This window comes from Uloborus diversus, chromosome 3, assembly GCF_026930045.1.
Source record: "Uloborus diversus isolate 005 chromosome 3, Udiv.v.3.1, whole genome shotgun sequence".
In the NCBI taxonomy this organism is placed as follows: Eukaryota; Metazoa; Arthropoda; class Arachnida; order Araneae; family Uloboridae; genus Uloborus; species Uloborus diversus.
In genome coordinates, this window is record NC_072733.1 from 17,051,361 (window position 1) to 17,074,291 (window position 22,931).

Here is a 22,931-nt window from a genome sequence, read left to right on the forward strand (position 1 = left end):
AAATTTTTTATCTATAAGCATCTAACATGTATTTAAAATACGAGGCGTGTTTTTAAAGTAAGTTCCGTTTTTATATAAAAAAGGAACGAGTACAGATAGAGCTAAGTAATTTAGTGCACAAAAATCTACCACCCTTACGCTATTTTTCGACATTGCTCCCGTGATTTTCCAAGCATTTGTCATAGCGTGGTACAGGTTTTTGTATACCTATTCGTACAAAGTTACCGCCCGTTTAGTCAACCATGAGGACTCTTACAGGGCTTTGGCTGGGGCGTTTTTGAACATCCTCTGGTCTGCCCTCACCTCGCTCGCAGCATCTTTCATTTGTTTCGGCATCTAAAGTCTTTCCAAGGTGGTCTGTGGCACAACAGCAATAATGAGCTCAGAGAACATGTTATCCCTTGGCTGACTACACAGGCGGCAATTTTCTATGAATAGGTATACAAAAACCTGTACCACGCTATGACAAATGTTTGGAAAATCACGGGAGCAATGTCAAAAAATAGCGTAAGGATGGTAGATTTTTGTGCAATAAATTTCTTTGCTCTATCTGTACTCGTTCTTTTTTTATATCAAAACGGAACTTACTTTAAAAATACGCCTCGTATGTTTGGTATCTTGAGACGTTAAATAGGAATTGAAAACTGTGTTCCTAAGCAATTAATCTTTTGAAAAATACTTCATGTGTTTATGAAATTAAATAATTTTCAGTACCTATTCCATGCTCGATTTAACTTATCAAATATCTTTGAAACACATTTTAATTTGAGTAGGAACATCGTGTATTAAAACATCTGCTGACTCTTTCTCTGGATTTTTTTAAATTAGTTATTTAGTTTGTTGTAACGGAAGCCACAAGCATATAAATAGCTATAGCGAAAGAAAGTGTTATTTGAGAATTTTAAGTTCATTTTCTACGTTTTACTTCAACTTAATTTATCAAATACCTTTGAAATATACAATTAAGTTGATATGCCCCAAAAAGTCGTTACAAAATGAGGTGTGGCTTTAGAGCGTGCGATTTTAGAAACTAATTCGGTACTGGTTTAAGGAGGGAAGGAGGGACTGTTTGGAAAGTGAACGTTGTTGATTGGTTGCATAGCCCCTTGAAATCATATTTAAATAAAATCTTGATTTTCAATTCTTAGTACAAAAGTATTACAAATGTAACTACTGACAAAACTTTCGACTTAAATGTAGCGAGTAATCTGGGGCGAAGAAAGTATAAAAAATTTTCTTAAATTAAATTTTCATTTTAAAATCTATTAGCATTTGTTCCAGGACGCCCCATTGGGAGGTCACAGGAGGTCATTGCTACCTCCCAAAAAAGTCTCACTCAGCAAATTATGACTGACTATTCGAAAAATTGGAAGACAGTATTTCAATATTGCAGCTATTTTTTGTAATGATGCCTCATGCATTTTTCCGTTAAATGTAGTTCCTTTTTTTTGGAACATTATGTAAAATTCGTAGTTTCTTTCGGCAAATTGAAAGTTCTCCCCTCCCAAAAATTTAGTTCATGTTGCCTCTGATTTTTTCTGCCTATTTTTAAAAAGAAAGAAAATGATAGATTTTAATTCATTTAATATAACTACTGCACGGAATAACTTCCATATTAAACATCTCCTGACTATTTAGTTGCTTTTTAAAATTAATTACTGAATGTTATAAGAATAGCCCCAATCACATTAATAGATTTAATGAAAGTTACTTTAGTAAACCATGAATATCGAAACACAGAAATCAATGTTAAATATTGCTCAATTGTTGTCTCATTAACTAGCTCACACCACAAAGTAAATACTTTTGGCATAATCTAGATAATTAGACCTGTCTGAAGAAGCCTATTATCTGCACTAATTTTCATGGACTTTACTAACTAATTTAGTGAAATGAAAGTACCAAAATAATCGGCCATAATGAAATTGAACTGGCAGCACTACTGTCGAGAAATTGTTTTTAGTGAAATAAAGTCAGTAAATAATCATTTTAGGTGTCTTGACTAATCAAAGTAAAAAACAGAAGCAACCCAACTCTGCAATAAAGTTCGTTAAGGCATCATCAATTTCCTTTACGAATGAATAAAAAAAGTTAAAACAAGTTTTATGGATGTTTTAAATAGAGAGGTGCAAATTGCATTCAACACGAAATCATCCAAAATGATTATCGCCCCCAAGCATTCTTATTATGCAATAAGATTATTCATCGCGTTATTTGCATTGTTGTTTCACACCGCACATCTAATTTTGTTTAGTTACAAGAAAACATTCTTGCCTCGAGTCATTTAGTGCTTGTTTCAATTAGTTAAAGATTGCTTCATGGGAAGAAGCGAAACAAATGTTTAACAATTACTGAAGATTTTTTCCCCACAATTAAATATAATTTGAATTTCATTAAACTCGTTTATGTATTTTTTAAAACAGGTTTGGGTAATTTGTTAACACAAACATAGTTTGTTTTCGTAAAATTTTCTCCAGAAAAACATTAACGAAGTAGAATTTAATAAGAATAAATGAAATTATTTATTAGATTTAAAAATAAATGCGAGAAATGAATTTCCATAAAATAGTATTCGATATAAAATAAATATAAATTGATAAAAATTAAACTAAATTAATTTTACTAGCTTTACATGCGAAAACTTTTCAACGGAATGTTTGTTTTAGCCAAATTTTCTTTTGAAAAAGAAATCACTTTTTAGATTAAAAAAATCTGTAAAATTCATTTTCATAAAATTGTAATTAAGTACGAAATAAAATTTATTAAAGTAAATCAGGACAAGAAAAGGGAGAAGGGTCGTACCCATAAAATTGTGCATTAATTAGATGAGCTACGAGAAAGTGGTTCCATAGGCAACCGAGATCTTCCAGTAAGCGGCAGTAGACGGGCAAGCGTCTGGAAAGCAAATGCGCGGAAACAAATTTTGCCGTAGCTTGACACGATGAAAGCAGCTTCGTAAGAGTTATACTACATTTACGGTCTTACGGTTACATCCTTCTTTTGGGCAGTAGCCGTTAATAGTGGTTTTGCGCGTGAAACTTTCGTCGGCTTGAACACTTTAAGCATAATGTGAAAATATATTAAATCAAAATATTTTAACAATTGCATTTTATTTGCTTTCAATTGAGGCATTGAGAAGCAAATGGATGCAAGTGACAAATTAAAATTTTGGAGACAACCAGCACAAATAGTAGGTGAACCTATCCCTTGTCGTCTTAGGGCAAGAGATAGTAAGAAGCTCTGATTGATGCTGCTATACAGCGTGATTTAGAAAACATTTTCAATGATAAAGCCTACCTAGGACCTTATCTTTAATCGACTTTTACTCAAAATTTGAAAATGTCCCTTTGTTTCTCACTGTCTCGATCAAGCCAAGAAAAACCAAGTAAAATCTGTGAACATGTATGAAAAATATTGCATTAAAAAAAAAAAAAGAGTTTTCCATTTGAGAAACGGATGTTTTCCGTTTGTTTTTCAAACGGACGGATGTTTTTCAAAGCAGAAAAACATGTTTCGTCCAAAATATACACCGAATTGGTCTGTCTGTCAACCCGTTTGTTCTCTTCAACACTTAAGAGAGAATAACTATTATTTTTTGAGTGAATTTTTTTTTTTCTTTTCTTTTGGAAAAGCATTCTCATGATACCTAACATGGTGTGCTATTTTTCAATTTGAACAATTTTCGCGTGTTTTAAACTGTTAAGCACTTACAAAAGTACATTTTAAAGAAATCTTATATACTTTCATCCGTACTAAGTTTTGAAATCAAAATTGACATTAAAGTTTTGAAAAATGACTCCAGGATTGAAACTTTCTGATATAAAGGGATCAGAATTTCGTTGAAACGCAATAAGCTAAAGCTTAGTATTTTTTGAAAATGCAAAATCGATAATCATTCTTATCCCTTTGAGAGCTTTTATTTTTTTACTTCAAAGATGTTGAAAAAAATCTACTTATCCTCAACTGTTATCTTCAATCATATCAGAAAGTACTTGGTATTGTGAAGAAGAAATGGCTTTATTTCCTCAAAAGCATCATTGTAATCGAAATTCGATAAGTTCTTCCAAAATAACCTATTTTTACAGATCTATTTCATAGATTTTAGAAACGTTTTAAAGACGTTCAGATGATTTTTGCCTATCACTTTTATGCCAAATTCTCAATCAGAACCATCATAGTATCTACACACCAAAGGCTAATAAAGCTACCATCAAAGCTGACTTTCAGTTTAGGGCTATTTATACAGAATAAGTTAACTCATTTTGGTTGTAATTATTCAGTGCAACTTTAAGCTATGCCTGCTCACTTTTCACTACTTCAAGCTATTTAGTATACTTGAATTTAAAATTAAATAAATAAAAATTAAAAGGTTTAGTGCTGCACTATCCCGGCAAAGGTGAAGAAATAGTTTTTCTGCTCTTTGTTTTACAAGAGAAAGTTAATAATGTTCGACACAGCGAATTGCTTCATGAAATAATTCTCAAGTTAGTTTGGAAGCTATTTTTGAAGTTGCTGAAAGTGCTGTTCTTTCATTGTCATCTTCTATGCAAAATTATAAATGATAAAAATCTTGTGGTGTTGTAAAACGAAAAGGAGATGTTTTCATTATTTGTATTTTTATTGTGCTGCACTAAATTGCACTTTTTTTAATCAAAATTACTAGCTGCGTTGTCCGGCTTTGCACGGAGTACCTCGGAAATAGAAGTTATGTCAAGTGACGCGTGTTCAACAATTAGGCTCAAATAATAGGAAAAAAAAAATTTCTCGTCAAAAGCATGATTCTTAACTTTCGTTAACGGCAAATCTGAAAGTCCTCAACAAATTAAACGAAACCCTGCATTAACACAACTAAAATCCGTGATTATCATTTGCTGGCAGTCCAAAACAAAAGAGAAATGGCCAAAAAATAGTCAAAAAGGAATGTCCTACTTCAAAGCAAAAAAGCAAGAATTTTATCCGTTCACAATCGAGAAAACAAATGGCAAAAGATCAAAAATGATTTTATTCACGCTAATTTAAATTGAGCTCGTTGGCAAACGATAAATTTCCGATTTGAGATTGGAGTTCCGTTATCTTAACTTTTTTTCCCAGTGATTTTACAGCATTGTTTTTTTTTTTTTTTTTTTTTGAAATTCGAGGGAAGTAAATCTAATTCAGGGTTATTTTTTTCCGAGCTTTCGAATAAGGCCTAAATCAAGAAAATAGGAATATTATTTCGGGTAGAAAGAGTCATTTAATGCCATTTTCGGATCTTAAAATTAAATTTCTAACGGTTCGGTCTTTTTTGAGCGTTCGAACCCCCTCCCCCCTACGTTCCTTCTCGGGTGTCCAAGTAACTCCCTGCCAAATTTGGTCGAGATCCGACGTAAACTGTGGATCTGTATTCCGAACACATACACATATATATTCTCTGTTTTATTTATATAGATTTGTTCTTTCTTGCAATCTCTGACGTGACTAAAAATTACCGTAAATGGTGGGATACCTTTGAAAGAAGGCAATTTTTTTAACGGAATTAATAATTGTTTTATAATTTTAACTAACTGTACAACCTTTTCGGAGTGCTTTTTTTTTTCAAACTGTACCAACAAATTCAATAACGCTATTAAAATATAAGTAGGATAGTTTGAAATAGAGAAATTGCAGCTCAAAGTTACCTAGAAGTACTGTGTCCTTTCTCCTACAGCCTATCTTTTTTAAGAGAAATTGTGACTCAAAGTTACCCTGAATGACTGTATCCTTTCTCCTACAGCCTTTTTTTGAGATAAATTGTAGCTCAAAGTTATCCTGAATGACTGTAGCCTTTCTCCTACAGCCTCTTTTTTGAGAGAAATTGTAGCTCAAAATTACCCTGAATCATTGTATTCTTTCTGCTAAAGCCTCTTTTTTGGACCTCAAAAAAAAAAAAAAAAAATGTATGTCCGCAGTTGTATCGCAGTTGAAAGTTATGAACCCGTCTTAAATGTATCTAAACGCACATGTTCCTTGCGCAGGAATATAACTGCTGTGAAATTTTACAAGAGTAAATTTATGATAAACTCATTACAATGCTCAACAAAATGTTTATTTACATTAAATTAGTAAAATTGTGCATATTCCAACGCGTGATTTGATCTTTTGTAACTAGGGTTTAAATTTTTACCTTGTGTCTTCAACTCGCCAAAGAATTTTACTAAACCTATATTAATTTTTGGAAATACTATATTAAGTTTTCTTTAAAAAACTAACACTTCACTATGTTGTGGAAAAATGTACATTGTTTTGGCTATTTTACATTTGTCATACTCGGGATAATTTAATACACACAAAAGAATAAAGATCAATCTTTTAACTTCAAAACTTATATTCAGTCTCTCTGTCAATTTTATTTTCATTTAATTAGCTTCAAAATGAGGTTTAATCTAGTATAAAGCATTAAAATGTTCGCATCGGTATTTCAATTAATATCTTTACATTTATTCATGCTATAAAGTTTATTCCATTACTTCATGAAAGGAGAAACAAAACCAGTTTTCACCTATTTTTCAGCAGGAAAAGACATACAATCGTACAAAAGTAATTCAAATAAAAAAATGTTTTGCGATCGGTTACAATGATCTGTAAAACATTTATATGAACACCTATTATTTATTTATTTAAATGTTCTTATACATCAAAATTTGTTTTCGTTGCTCAAAAACAAAAATGCTAAAAAGATTTTAAAAAACATTTTTTTTCCTCCTATGAAAATTTAAGTCAGCATATTCTGTTTAGCTTCCCAAAATTAATCTAATTTTACTCTCAAAGAGGTTTCTAATACTAAAGTCAGTGAAAAGTTTTGTAATACTTGGCGTGTATAAAATTTCGCAATGTATTGTTAATTTGTGTGCACCTGCACGTGCATGAAGCGCGGAAGATTACGAATAAAAAAGCCGGTACTTACTTTTAGACTTGCTTAACAGGAAATATTATTGAGCTCTGATATGAGGTATGTGAAGTAAACATCTTGCAGATGAGCGGCCAATTTTAACTAGCGAACTTTATGTAATGAGTATAGAAAAATATTGAAAAATTTCCTACTTTAATTGTTAAATTTTGCGTAAAGTTAATACTACCAGTGATATCCCAGAATCCGGGAAGTAGATACACTACAAATCTTTGTCCGCTGAAAGTTAATGTTTGGTTTTCTTTAAAATTTTTAGTTTTCTTTTCACCCCCCCCCCCCCCCCAGAAGTAGTCTGTAGCCTATTTTAAGAATCTGCGACGCACGTCGCAGCTTCGCGCTGTTTCTGCTACCGGGTTCCTGAAGATTTATAGATACTCTATGTGTTATTCGAAGCTGTATTAGGACAAAATGAAGTGAAAGTAAACTGAATAACGTTAAAAATGACTAAGTTTGCCAAAAAAAAGGGTGTTTCGATATTACAAATAACCCCCAAAGTGCCTACTTTTGTTCTATTTTTAAAAACAAACTTGAGCATATTTGACATTGTTGATGTTTTTTCTAATTTTTAGCAAAAAAGGGTATTTATTTGTTTTTTTATAATGAAGTAAATCGAAAAACGTCGAAAAGTTTTTATGCTTTCCCGAAGTGCATTAGTTAAACCATGCATCGTTCCTGATCTTTTCTTTTTATATAAGAGTAATGTTAATTATATCTGAATAAATAATTTCTGCCCACTTAAAAATAAATTTGCTTTCGACGTTGAATGTTTTTTCATACGAAGTTACGAATTATGTATGCAGTTCATGTAGTAATTCATTCAATTAATTTTTGATTGCAGTCAAATCTAGTTTTTTTAAATAAATATATAACTATATGTTTACCCGTTGCGCGTGTTTCAATAAAAACTTTAGCTATTCATTTAACTTGATTTGATGAAAAAGACCGTAAGTATTCAGAAAAACATAGACTTTTTTTTATTAGAGGTACGTCTCTGCGCATTTTATATTGGTGATTATTTTCTATTCTATTAGTTCTCGCCTTGTTTGGTCAGTTATATCAAGAAACTTTTTTTTTTTTTGGCGATATCATACATTGCTTTGTTTTTACATGGGTTTAAAAAAACTGAAACACGACTTGACGTTTCATTAAAAAAGTACTCTTGCCAATTAATTATACAATGCTCAATTCATTTGCACGTGTGGGAAATGTTTACCTAAATGTTTGGTATATATATGTAAAGAATCAGCTTTCTAAAAAAATTTTTTGTACTTTAAAACTAGAGGAATGTGACCGTACGTGCGGTCACATCCGCAATAAGTACAAATAATTACTTTTTAAACAGAAGAAAACTGTATTAAAAGTTGATAATGTATATTATGATACATAATAGTCCCTAATATTCGAACATAACACTATTTTAAGGTAAAGTTTAAAATTCCGAAAATTAAGTGCTAATTTAGGCGTAAAATGTCGCATTTGTGCAAATGAACTGAGCCATTAAAATATAAAAAGTAAAATTATCTTCCAAATAAAAAATAAAGCAGTTAAATACCATAAAAAAATCCATTGGAATAACTCTCCTAACTACGCCACATTAACATATAAACTAATCAGCGTAGCGAAAAACTATATCGAGTCATAAACAAACATTAAAAGTAATGAAAAATGCAAAATTGAAAAAAAAAAAAAGAAAAGGAGCAAACACACACACATGGATACGTACTGTTTCAACATAATCAATTCCAAGTGCAAAAACTATGAGTCATACAAAGTTTTACTGTTGATTGGACAACAGTACCAGATGTCATCAAATCTTTGCTAAATCATTGATAGCTGCATAATGATGTACAAGAAGCAGTTCGTTAAATCTCAACCGCAGCCAAGAATGAATACAGATTACATTCTTTTGCTCGTCCTGCTTTCTGGAATTCTCATTACCCGAAAGGGAACGTAACTCTTCCCACATTAGACTGGAAAAAAAGATCGATTTCAATGGGAGAGTAAGAAAGAAAACTCTTCCAATAACTGTCCACCGCAGACATCTCTCTCTCTATTTTAATAAATGTAACACTATATCTTTTGTATTATCTTTTCTTATGAGTGTTTCCCATTTAGAACGTCACGCGATTTTTGCTTCATATTTAGAACTTTGTGTGTCGTTTGCTTTTTTTCCGTAACTGACATTTTATACCTTTAATTTAGTTTACGAGAAGTGCAGGGAAGGTTTTGTGTCTGAATGTGTTATTTTTAGCTTTGGATGAGTGTTTTTAAATCTGAATATGCTGTTTTTAGTACGGAACTGTTAGTTTTTAGATCGAGTGTTCCGTTTTTAGCTCTAAATGTGCTGTTTTAGCTCTGGATTTGCTGTTTTAACTCTGAATGTGCAGTTTTAACTCTGAATGTGCAGTTTTAACTCTGAATGTGCGGTTTTTTTAGCTTTATTGCTTGATTTGTCTCTTTTGATTATTCGATGAAAGTACAGCCTAGAATATTGTTTTGTTTTTGCACTTGCTGGTATTATTTAATGGTTTTGATAGCTGTTTTAAAAAACTGGTTTCAATGACAGGTTTGGAAAATGAGTTATGACGTAAATTTTGGTGCACATTATATGTACAACAGAAAATATATATGAGTTATTTCACACAGTTTAGAATAAAATTTATTGAATACTTATAGATTTTTGTTCTTGTTTTGAGCGCTTAAAAACAATATCATTGCTTAGAAATAAGTATTTGGATTTCGTTTTCTATGATTACTTTTATAATCTTTACATAAAACTGTTTTATTGTAATAAAAGTTTATTCAACTGTTTGTGCTAAAACATGATTAAAATGAAAACAAGACACAAGAAAAACATAAAAAGGGTCGAACTCCGGAATAGTTCACTCGTGCGTTATCTATGTTGCGCTTTTATTTTCATCAAATGAATATTTTTTTCAAAAAAATGATTTTTTTTAAGAAGTATTTTGACCAAAAATATTTCCTTTCATTACACTTAGCAGATTTTTTAAAAAGTTTTTAGACATTGCAATATTACGTTGCTTTTTAGAGCTAACTTTGCGATTTCACGTTATTAGGATTTATTATTGTAAGTACAAAACATTCGCAGGTTTAAACTTGTTTTCTAAGACTCCAAAGCAATCTCATTCTTGTGTGAACAGTACAGGAGACCCAGCTTGGTCAATTGTTTGTTACTGCAAAAAGTAATTTAGAAACCAAATCCCTACGCTACTCCTCTATTCTGAATACGGTTTTGCTAACACTTTTCAAAAAATTAAATTAAAATAACGTTAAGCATAAAAAAAGAGAATTGAGTTACTATACTATAGTCTTTTAAATCTGAAAAAAAAACTACGATATTTTTTCCTAATTAAAATCTTGCAGCTATAAAAATTGGGATGTTGGGGAGATTGGGGCAAGATTTTGCTAATGGATTCCACTTTACAGTGGCGTGGAAATAGCTTTATTCACTCTGTGATATATAGCATGTCACGTGATTCATTGCTTTCAGTGGACCATATGACAGGGGTTCCCAAAATTTTCCAAATCACGGCACTCTTTGAAGAAATAGAATTTTGTCACGACCAGAAGGGTGGCGCTCATCCCCCCAAACAGCAAGGACGTACTCCCTAAATACCATTAAGATCCCCTGAGCGAAAGCCCCCTGTAGAGTTTATTCTTTTCCAGAGTTACTAGTAAATGGATTGAGAGAAGCCTTTTAATGTTTTCGCATCTGATCTCTTTATTTTTTGTGTCACGCGCTCTGATGTTCATGGGTTTGGTGTCTGTAAAATTGAAAGAAAAGAAAAAATGTAGGAGTGAATAATAAAATGGTGCTTATTTGAAGTGTAGTAAGTTTTTATCTACTAAGAAAACTGCCCACTTCAAATACGCACCATTTTATTATTCATTCCAACATTTTTTCTTTTCTTTCAGTTTTACAGAAACCAAACTCGTGAACATCAGAGCGCATGACATAAAATAAAGAGATTTGATGTGAAAACATAAAAAAGCTTCACCCAATCCATTTACTAGTAACTCTGGAAAAGAATAAACTCTACAGCCTCCCTCCGCCATAAAATTAATACCCTTAAAAACATCTCCTGTAAATTTCGATGGTGCAGTTTGTGCCATGACCCCCGTCCCCTCCAACCCCTGACGACACCGTAATGTATCTGTTATATACACATATATTGATACCATGAACGTCTCGCGGTTCCCTTTGTTTCCTCCTACGGCACCCAGTTTTAGAATCTCTGGGTTAGGAGATGCTTTGTCGTTCTCCTAAAATCCTTCAGCCTCCATGACTTAGTGGTAGAAGATGCGTCTTCTAAGCCAGAGGCTGTGGGTTCGATTCCCACCTCGACTTGGGTGTTCATTCCTTCTCAATCTGCCATGTGTATTGTCCTGAAAATAAAATTTGGAATAATGTTGTGGATTATTGGATGTGTAAGCTTCTCCATTAAGAATAGAAAAAGAACTCAATTTGTGTTATCAAATCAAATCACCTAAAGTCCTTTGATACTGTAATTTTGAAAAATTATTTTTTTGAGAATACATTCGACTCCCGCTCCAACGCGATCCGACTTACGCGAAATGGCTGTAACGCGAATTTTTCACCAGAGAAGAATTTTAGGTTTAACGCGAATTCCTTACCTGCAACGCGAAAATTTTCGGAGGGGAATCGTGGTGTGTAAGTACTGTGTTATTGGCTACTATATTTTTTTTTCTTGAATCATCACCCTTTTCGCATCACTGAGAGCAAAAGTTCTCACACCGTACTAGTCTGAACTACTTCTTATTTTCAATTTATTATTTTTTCATTTTAAGTGAGAAAGTTTATGAAATATAATTATACCTAAAAGCGCTGTTTCATCTAAAATAGAAAGAAAGAGTGAAAGCTCAATTGAAGAAAATCTAAAGCTTCTCGATGTTAAAGCTCCTCAAAAAGCTGAATCTTAACTAAAAAATGCATCGAAGGTAGCACGACTATTAGGTATGTGAATCTTCCGTGCATGCAATTAAAAGTCAAGAAAAGGAAATCCGTAAAAGTTCACCGAGTAATATCTTAGTAAAATGCAAAAATTTATGAAAATGGAAGCTGCTCCTGTACTGCGAATTAAAGAAACCAGGAAGAGGGGTGTTGCCATAAATGGAAACGTTATTAAAGGACTAGTGAAGCAACTATATTTAAAAATATATTAGAATAACGGTTTGGTCACGCAGCGTAAATCATTATCATCTTCACTTTTTAAAGTTACAAATATCATTACAGGATCTACTATACAGTATACAACTATAATGAATTTGCTTTTCTTACAATATATTGTACGTACCGTATTCTAGTTTGCTTTATGTCTTTCTTTCCCATTGATCATTGATTTTGTGCATCGTAGCAGTAATTTATGCTGAATAAAACGGATTTTTAGAAAAAAATATCAGTAAACATTCAGTTATTTATGTAAGAAACAATAATGTATAGTAAAGAAATAGTTTTTAACTGTTTAAGGTGGTGTTTAAAATACTCTAAAATGATTGGTTATGTTTATAAAAGTTTTTACGCCCTTTTCCACAACGAGGAAATTTCGACCTACGCGAGGGGTCTTGGAACGCATCCCTCGCGTAAGTCGGGACTCGACTGTACATAACTTTTAGAAGTTTTTACTCCAAACATATTTAAATGAATTCATTTTCAATATGAATTTTGCTTTAATTTTTTCTGCTTTTAAAAAAACAATTTTCTTTAAATATTAGTTTTCATCCTAACCTCTTATTACCTTTTATCGGATGTCTTTTAATCCGTATACTCAATTCTTTTGAATTGAAATTTTCCCACGGTAAACCCAAAGCAGTACTTTTAAATCAAAAGTCAAAAGTTGGACAAAATTTATCAATGAAACAAAAACGTTAAATGCATGCAATTAAAAAAGTTTCAGCTTTAAATTAATGCATTGATATTGATTACTGAATAATAATTTATACCTCAAATTCAAAAATGTAAAACTCCCAAGCATTAGACAATAGTGTTAACAAAAATAAAAAGAGCTACAGCTTCCTAACAAGATGAGATATGGCAGTGGCTAGACTCCACGGCATTGCTGAACATGTAAACTAAAATATAGCCTTCATTTTATAATATTTAGCATTTCAACTATAGGAAGCATTTCATTTGTCCTACTGTACCCCGATCTCCCCTACGGTCTGTGAGAATCAAGCCGTCCCTAATTTAAACTTTGAAGTATTTTAAACAATCAAAACACTGAAAACGTTTTTGACTTTAATAGTATACTATATTCTCACTAAATGCTTAGATTTTTAACTATTTAAGAAAAAGATTCCTTTACATGTTGAAAATAAGCAATGCCAATTATTTCATTCTGTTGAATTACAATTTCCCCTTCGAAGAAAATGTGCTTTTAAGTTCTCAAAAATGTAAGTATCCTTGCATTAATTACGGCTTCCATTAGCCACTCGGTAACTTTGTAAATAATCAGTGCTTGTTTTCTTTGTATAAATTGAATTGATTTCCAGTGTTCATTGCATTAGCTTTCGTAAGTGCTTAGCACTTTGCTTTTGAAACACATTAGAAATGACGCAGCTTTTGTTTCTATTCTGTACTGAAATTTAAACAGGAAAATAAAAATGGACGCTTAATAATGGCTGTACAAATCTAGAAAGCTATCCCTTTTATTTGAGATTTTGAGTTTTATAGCAGAAAACACCATTCTCTCATCTCATTTTAAATGGGTATAAATTACACAATATATTTTATTTATACGTTACACGTAAATGAGTTTTATCTCATCAAAACAACCCTGTTGTAAAAATTTCCCCGCCAAAAAAAACCTTTAACTTTCCCGCACAAAAATGGCCTTCATCCTAAACCCAAAAACTGTCAGCTTTAAAAAGTTATGATATCTAGTTTTCTCGACAAGTATCTGCCAAACTATCATCCTCCCTGTTCTCCACGTTAATCTATCCATATTTCTGCGGAGTTGAAGGTGGAAGGAGGTTCTAACGGAAGTAGGTGTAATGAATGAGGAGAACAGGGAGGATGATAGTTTGGCAGATACTTGGCGGTAAAACTAGATATCATAACTTTTTAAGGATGAGGGTTTTTGGATTTAGGATGAAGGCTTTTTTTGTGCGGAAAAGTTAAAGGTTTTCTTGTCGGGGAAATTTTTACAACAAGGTTGTTTTTGATGAGATATCACAACTTTTTGCATTGATATTATTACTCTGTATGTATTTTTAAAATCGAGAACTTCAAGTCAGAAAATATTCAATTGAAACAATGCTGTTTTGTGCTTTTAAGGAACAATAATGGCATTTTTTTTTAAAACTTAAAATACACCTCCAGCTCAGTTATTCCATCCAAGGACTGCAGTTTCGTGCTTTTTAGCACTCATCAGCCAGGAGTTGGAATTACCTGAGTTGGAGGCGAAAAAACTCTTAAAGGAGCCAAGAGAGCCAAACAAACTGGTAGCTAATGTAGAACCAGCACACTAGATGAGTGACCGTAGCAATGGTGCGGTTCATTTCAAAGATTGATGGCAAGTCTAATTTTACGTCAAGTTATTTTCTGACCATTTAGATTCTATGTTCGTTTTGCGAGAATTGGGCCGTTTACATTTTATTGCAATCCTTGTATCCTCTCTATCGCAAAGAAAACTTCTTGGATAATAAAATACAATGTTTTAAACTATATTGTTTTCGAGTATTTTACAACTTCGCATTAAATTTTATTAGTTTCTTTATTTGACGGATTATTCAAAATTTTCATGAAGATTTTTTAAAATGTTTTACAAATTGCGGGCTGTTTTAATCGAGCTTTTCACTTTTTATTAAATGACTTTTTTTCTTAAATCGTATATTATTTTATGTTTTATGGGATAATGTTCTGTTAATGTTATGTTGTAAATAATAACTGTTTGGAGATTTATCTTTCTTTTGATGGAGGTCTTTGTCTTGTTTAATGCCTACACTGTTAAAACCACGAGTGCCACAGGGGTAAAGAATTTCACCCTAGGGTGAAAAAACAGTGCCGCGGGGTGAAACGGAGGCTAGGAAGTGTCGTCAAGGTGCTTTTGGTTCCTCAGTGGGTGAACGACGTTAACAAAAGTGATTCAATAGGAGAGTGACTCATTGCGCATGCGCTGTGACTAATCGTCCAACGACAACTTCAGTTTGAATGGAGAACGAAGGAAGTTGCAACGAAATTTGCTTTCACATTGAATGAAGTACAAAACTGAAAATTTCGTCGGTTAATCTTCGAAATATCGCGTAAGTAAAGGCATTTGATCATATTGTAGCACTTAGAGCTTTCGAACATATTTAAAGTATGTTGACAACTGCTTATTATTCCGTTTACCTTATTAAATATTTAATATCTTGCTATTTATATCCTGCAAATCTGTTACCTAAAACTATCTATCAGTACTATCTTGAACAACAACAACATTAAAAATAAAAACGTTTAAATCAGCTGATAATTGAATTGCTAATTCCGGAATAAAAATGCATCGACGTGAGCAGTCAATATACCAATATCTATTTCTTCTCAAATGAAATAACTACGTAGTGGAAACGAACAAAGCAGCAAAGGCGGGGGAAAAAAAAAAAAAACCGCCTGAAAAGAAATCTTTCTCACTCAGCGTTTGACTCATGAGTTTCACATCGTGTTTTGGTTAACGTATCTTTCTTATAGGCGTTATTGCATGAAGCGAATGTAGTTATCTACTCGTTTTTATTTTTAATCTGACGGAAAACTTGACATTGGAAAGAAGGGCTTTTAAATCAGTATTTATCTTGTACGCATAAGGATACTCAAATATCGAATCTTATACTAAGTATTGATATGTTACGCCAGGGGCGGAAAATAGGGGGGTCAAGAGGGGGCGGTTGCACCCCCAAATTTTTTGAGAAAATGGGTGAACTTAATTTATGTAAGTCGGAAATGAATGTTCATTAAAAAAAAATCTCGCTGGTTCTCAGTAACTATTTGATGAAACTCGATACTTTCCCAGACTAGAAAAAGTGTTTTTCGTATTTGTATGATGACTTAGAAATTCATGAAGTATTTTTCGGCTTTTTCAGAACATATAATACTGATAGAGAACCATGGTTAATTTAACTAAAGAAGACATTTCCTCATATAAGTTAAATATTCATACTTGTGTGCCCAGCGTAACGATGGCATGTTCAATATGAAAGGCTCGTACAAAGTGGTGTGGATGCATGGTTTTCACAAGAAAATTCCTTGATATTTTACATTCACTTTTTTGCTCATTTTTTAAGTGTATATTTATTTAATGAGTGTTCATCGCTTTCTTCTGCTAGAAACACGTTTCAGCTGCTCAATGCATTATATGCTTCCATAGCAGCTCTTAAAAATGCATGTGATTATTGAATAATAATAATAAAAAAACATATCAACAAATACCTTTTATAGGGTCCTATAATTATGCAATCTCGGAGTGACACAAAATGGTCTTCAAGAGTTAAAACCATAAAAACATTTCTCGATAACTTCAAAGCAGTGATTTAACGACTGGAAGAATTATTGCAGAACGACTCTTCAATGGTGAAAAAGCTCATACCCTTTAGCATGTATGACTTCGTTTGAATTTTTATTCAATTTGTTTGTATTGAGGAAAGTTTTTGAAAAAAGCTTTACTCTATCAAAACATCTTCAATCCGCTACCCTTAATTTTCGGACTATTCAAGCCACAGTTCGATATACAATTGATCTGTGCACCATACTACAACAGTTCAATCTACAATTCAATCACTTTCAATCTACACTTGAAACTGAAAACAGATTTTACACAGATATATATTTCAATCATTCGTGAAACATTTAAAAAAAATCCTTCCTCTGAGCCAATTTTAAAAAGGCGCAAAAAAGTGACAAAAATTCACACGATGATGTGAAGCCAAACACTGTTTTTTTAATATTTTGTATAAAGTAACAGATTCAGTTTTGAATGAAATTAACACAAGATTTGATGATAATTATTTTTCTGTATGGTTGGCTTCTATATATTATCTGGATTGGATTTTGAAAACGAAAAATAAAATGATTCAATTATGAGTTAAATTTTCAGCATGAGGCAGGAAAATTACAAGCCATCTACCGAAAGACCGTTATTATATCCAGAGACTGCAATTTCGTCCTTGTTATGGACTCATCAGTCTGGAATAGCGATTAACAGAGCAGGAGGTATATGACATCTCATTGAAGCTGAGAGCGCCGACGAGACTAAATTATTTGATGAGTAAAAACTAAGTCCCTCCCAATTTTTGAATTTGCCTGGGTGATTTTGAAGAGAAAGATATAAAAAGTGTTTTCATACATAACTTTGTTATTTTAATTAATTTTTAACTATTCCAAGCAGCTCAGCTAGTAGAGAAAGTTTTCTTTTATGTTTTAGTAGGTTAGAGAATTATTTTCGAAGCACAATGGGCAAAAAAAAAAAAAAAACATTTCTATTTAGCTGTACTGGCGAAACAGCACGACACTGGGCACTGATAGATTAGTTACACGATTCTCTGCTCTCCCGAATTCCAAAAGTCATGCATTAAAACTTTCCCAAAAGGTATAAAAACTTTAGTATCGAGATGTTTTGTATGATAACATATTAGAAAGTGAATCAAAGTTTTAATTGTTTCCAAACACTAATTTTTATTCATATTAAACCGATTTTATGACCACTTCCTGTTATCTAATGTGTGTTTGGGACCACACTGTGGTAATACATATTTAAGAAACTCGACCCCCCAAATGAAATGCTGAAATGCCGCCCCTGTGTTACGCTCGATTAAAATTTTAAACGTTTATGAACGCTTTTATTTTCCCATGATTCTAATCTAATGTTATCTAATATTTCTGGTTGTTCCGACAAATGATTGATAACTACCTTCCCTATTCATTTTCAGTACGGATCATGCAGTAAAAGTTGTCAACAACATATTCATTACTGAGCAATCCAAGTGTGAATATAAGAAAGTTAGTGCACGAACAGACAAATTAAAGTCATGAACACTTCTAAACTATGTTCGAAAGTTGAAATGTGATCAAATGCCTTCGTATATATAAATCAAAATAAATAAAACACAATTGTATTAAAAAACGCAAACAACACGGGGGGTGGGGGGGATCTCTCTAGGAAGCAATAAAGGTGCCATTTTTCTCACCTAGAGTACCATCTTTCACCTACGGTGCACGTTGGGTGAAGGGAGCCAGTTTTCCACCCTTGCTAAGGGTGCAATTTCGGCTCTCTATCGGCTGTCGCTGGTGAACAAGCGTTTCACCACTGAAAGGTGCCAAACGCAACCTGTAGTTTTAACAGTGTAGTTTTGTTTAAAAGTTCATTAAAAAGACGAAATAACGCATGTTATTTCCAAGCCAAAAAAAAACAAAACCTCAGCCATTAAATATTTTAAATATGAATGTGTCAGAATATCTATACAACTGTACTCGACGTCAAATGGCGGATATCCCGAATTTGCCAATGCGACTGTGCATGATGCATGCGGACTTAGCTCATTAAAAGTCTTGATTAAATTAATTTCAAAACTTTTGTCTGTTACAACAAATTACTGCAAAACACGGATAACCACAGACGTATTTTATACATTTTCAATTCACAATGTTATATGTTTGTGAAAAATGCAATAATTTAGAAAAATAAGCAAACCAATAAAAAAAGGGCTATTTTTCGCTTTCAATTATAAAGTTACATGTATCATATTCATATGCGTATAGTTTCATGTAATATGTCATGCAACATATTCTAATGGTTTAACCCCAGTTTCGCGCCAACATTTAAAATTTCTCCCCCCTTCCTTAAATATATCAAAACTGTAAAACAGGGAGAAGGAAATTTCGTATCGGCAAAACTTGGGGGGGGGGGGAGACATCATTCTAATCTCATTCATTGATTTGTTTCTCTGCTTAAATATAAACAAACAACATGGAATCTTAAAACAGAAAGCCCAATGAGCTAAGCCGCACGCATGCACAGCCGCTGCGGCAAATTTGTTATATCCACGATTTAACGTCTAGTTGCATCTGTTGGATCTGTTTTCATCTTGATTGAATTTCATTTCTTGAGACAACTTTTAAATAACTGTTAGATCTGTTCTAACCTTGCAATTGCAGTCTGAGATTGACAAACCCTATGAGCTGAGAGTAAGTACTTAAAAATGTAGGGGAAATTAGTGATTTTTAAACTTTCTTTTCACTGGCCCATTATGTCCCTGTGGGGTTGAATTTTCGTATATGCACTCAATGGATCCCCAAGAATATGTATACCAAAAATCATTACCATAGCCCCCCGGGGGACTGTGACAGAACTCCGGGAAGGTACAATATGGGGATAAAAACGAGGGGTAGGGGGGGGGGTCAAATGGCACAAAAGGCACATCAGTGGGGCACAAGGAATGTGTTTGTGAAATTTCAGCTTGATTCTTTTTTCGTCTAGGCTGTAGCCCTGTCAAAGAAACCGAAAACTTTTTTTGAACAGCGATTTTCTAACTTAAATTCCTCCTCCCCCAGATGGTCCACAGGATCGTATTTTGGATTACTTCGTCAGGGGCCACTAGAGATTGAGTATATCAAAAATCAACTCTGGAGGTCTTCATGGGGCTGAGATACAGAGGGGTGAAAAACCCAGAAGACCCGAACTTGTTCTGTCGTGTACACTGTACTTAGTCGCGTTTATTTTCTTTCGTCTTTCTTGGCGGCGGATTTGCTTTTGTTGGCTGCTGACGTTTGGTTTCCTTGGCGGCCGGGACGCTTCTGCGTCCCGTGATTTTACAATGGATAATTTTGTTTATTTCATAGTAGGGTAGACCGGGGCACGCTTACGCGGATTTTTTTCAATGAATTTTCTAAATTTTATGTTTATACTTAGGAATTTTAAGACACTGCGGTTTTATAAAGCAGTTAATGGAGTCAAAATTGGTCTGTTCGGTTGTTGCTCAGTTTGTGTTTTTAAACGTTAAAAAATTATTTCTGAGTTCAACTCGGTTGCGTAAACGTGTCCCGGACAAATAAGATCACACTTTCCATTAAAAATTCAACCAAAAAAGACCAATAGCAAATGAAGAAGCAAAAAAAGGTTTTCTTCAATAACTTTTATTGTTAAATACTGGGCATCGTAGAGCTGTGAATTTCACAAATCATTTTTAGTTATTATGCGCAATTGTTCCGTGGATTTTGCTTAAAAATGCCATTAATATTACGGAGGATATTTGCTTTTCTTTCAGAAATACCGATTTCCTTTTAATAAAAATAAGGAATATGTGATGAAAGATGAGCATATAAAGTAATTACTTCGCCTTCGTGGCTCTATGGCAGAAGTTTTGCATCTTAGGCTTGAAGTTGGACTCCCACCGGTGCTCTGTTGTAAAGCTTTCATGTGCTTGTCCGGAGGCAAAGAGGCTGTGTTTGCTGTCCTTTATGTGTGAAGTTTATTAGCTTCGGAAATAAAGTAATTAGTGAGCAAATACAGGCAATAGTGTGCATGAGCAAAAGATGGCAATCTATGAGTTTCGTCGCTAAATATCCGCCAACAAGATAAAATTGCATTTCCGTCCCTAAGATGATAATGAAAGAACAATCACTAACCTCAAACCTGCTTGTCAGGCATTTGGTGAGTTTTAGAGATAGAAATTGCCTCCCCCCCCCGCCTGTCCCTGATAAATTTATGTATTTCCCTATATGTGGGCATGGTTTCCTTTTTTTTAGTCATTGAGTACATATACTTTGACCCCCCAGAGAAAATTTTGAAATGATGTGCCTACTGCATGTAACGTCATTTAGCGATTAGCGCCATGCAAGTTTAACCAGATTCACATAGCGCTTTCACGTATCGCAACAAGAACTGTTGAATCGGAGAGAATCGATTTCGATTCCGAGTCACAACTGACTACAACTGTATTTATGTCGAGGACTGCATACTAAGTGCCTTGCCTCCATTATTTTTTTATACCGATAGATGGCAGCACCATCACCGGATCGAACAGTTTATGAGAATTTAGAACTAGACCAGGAGTTAATAGCTACCTGGTGCTGGCACCCCCAGAGGTATCGTTTCACTCGGAGGACATTGATACCACGAACATATATAACGTCGCCCAGTCCCCTTTAATGACGACGGTGGATCTTCGACCATCGAGGTTCGAACTCAGGACCCTCCGGCCCCGAGTCCGACACTCTACCGATCGGGCTACCACGGCCCTAATCGGAGAGAAAATGACTGACTTTAACTCTGAATTTGACTCTGGCAATATTAGTGCCATCGACTCCGACTTCGGCAATTTTAGAGCTTTCGACTCCGACTCCTTTACCTCAAAATCAGTCCGACTGCGCAAGCACTGGCAGAGTTGCGGACTTAAGAGGAAAAATGACCGATTCTGACTTTTGAAATTTTAAATCTTCGACTTCCGATTCAACTGAACTTAACGATCGGTTTCTCCCACTATGCAAAGCGAGAGCAATAAACATGGCGGATATTATGCTTGTGTTGAGGCGTCGAAGCATGTAACAACGACTATGGTGGAGTTACGAGGAAGTTTCGGATTTATGTTCATCGAATAATGCTGAATTTGCCTGTCAGTTTCAACTATTCAAGGAAACAGCAGTCAGTTGAAGGTCAGTTGCACAAAGACAACACATGTGCTGTTGAAATCCAAGTAAGTTCTCTGCTTTCATTCCGTTAGTAATAGAGTAAATGAAGTTCGAAATGAAAAAACTTTGAAGTTTTCTTGTTATTTAAAGTCAAAACAAGCAGCAAAATCTGGCATTAATAAGATATGGGAGGACAGTTTGAATTTAATTTTATTTTTCGATTTTCATGCTTAACTATTTGAAACTTCGTAATAAGTTTCATTAAGTTTTGTACGGAGATGAGCTGAAAATTATTTCACTTGCATGGAACATATTGCGGGGGCTCGCTGGTTATATCAATCTGCCAAACTCCCAAGTAACCGTACCCGAGGGTAAATCGCCGATTGGAAAAAAAAAAAAAACTTGCACATCGATAGAACACTTCAAAAAATTGAGTCCGTGTTTTTTTTTTTTTTTTTTTTTTTCAATCGGCAACAGACACCTTTGATGGAGCGAAACTTCTTACCCCTAAATATTAGATAATTGGGATATTAAAGGGTATAATATACATATATTTTTTTTAATTTTAATTAGAAAAATACAAATAATGATTAAAAATTTGGAAAAACTAAACAAACTAATGTTGACGTGTTTTCAGGAACTTTCGGAAAATACAATTAATAGGAATAAACCATCCTTCGCAATATTAACCAGTAACGGTAAATGAAGCTGATACTTAAATCTATCGTAAGAAATTCATGTTAAATACCAATAAAAAGCTCTATTTTTTTAACTTCATATAATTTTTTGAATTTTTACTCTACTATAATTAGGAGAAAGTTGCTGTCATTTGTAACAACAAACTTTTCATTCTTTTCGCACATTTTGAATTTTTTCACAGGCCTGTGTTTCAAACAATTTTCAAAATAGAAATATATAGAATAGAAATAGAATATAGAAATAGAATATAGAAATAGAATATAGAAATAGAATATAGAAATAGAATATAGAAATAGAATATAGAAATAGAATATAGAAATAGAATAGAATATAGAAATATAAAAATTGGCAGGATTATTTATCACATGTGTCCTTTATGCTAAATGGTATTGAAGTAGGAAATGGTGAGATCGAGAAGGTGATTTATCTGACATGAAATTGGTCATTGGCAATTAGCCGCCCGATGGGTTAAGATTGCTAGGAATGGTTTAAACCAATAAATAGTATTATCAGAAAATTTTAAAAACGTCAAATTTAGTTTGTCTAGTTTTCCAAATTTCCAATCATTATTTGAATTTTTTAAATTAAACTTTAAAACAGAAGGCTATATTATATCCTCTAATATCCCAATTATCCAATATTTAGGGTTACATTTCACCCCGTTAAAGGTTT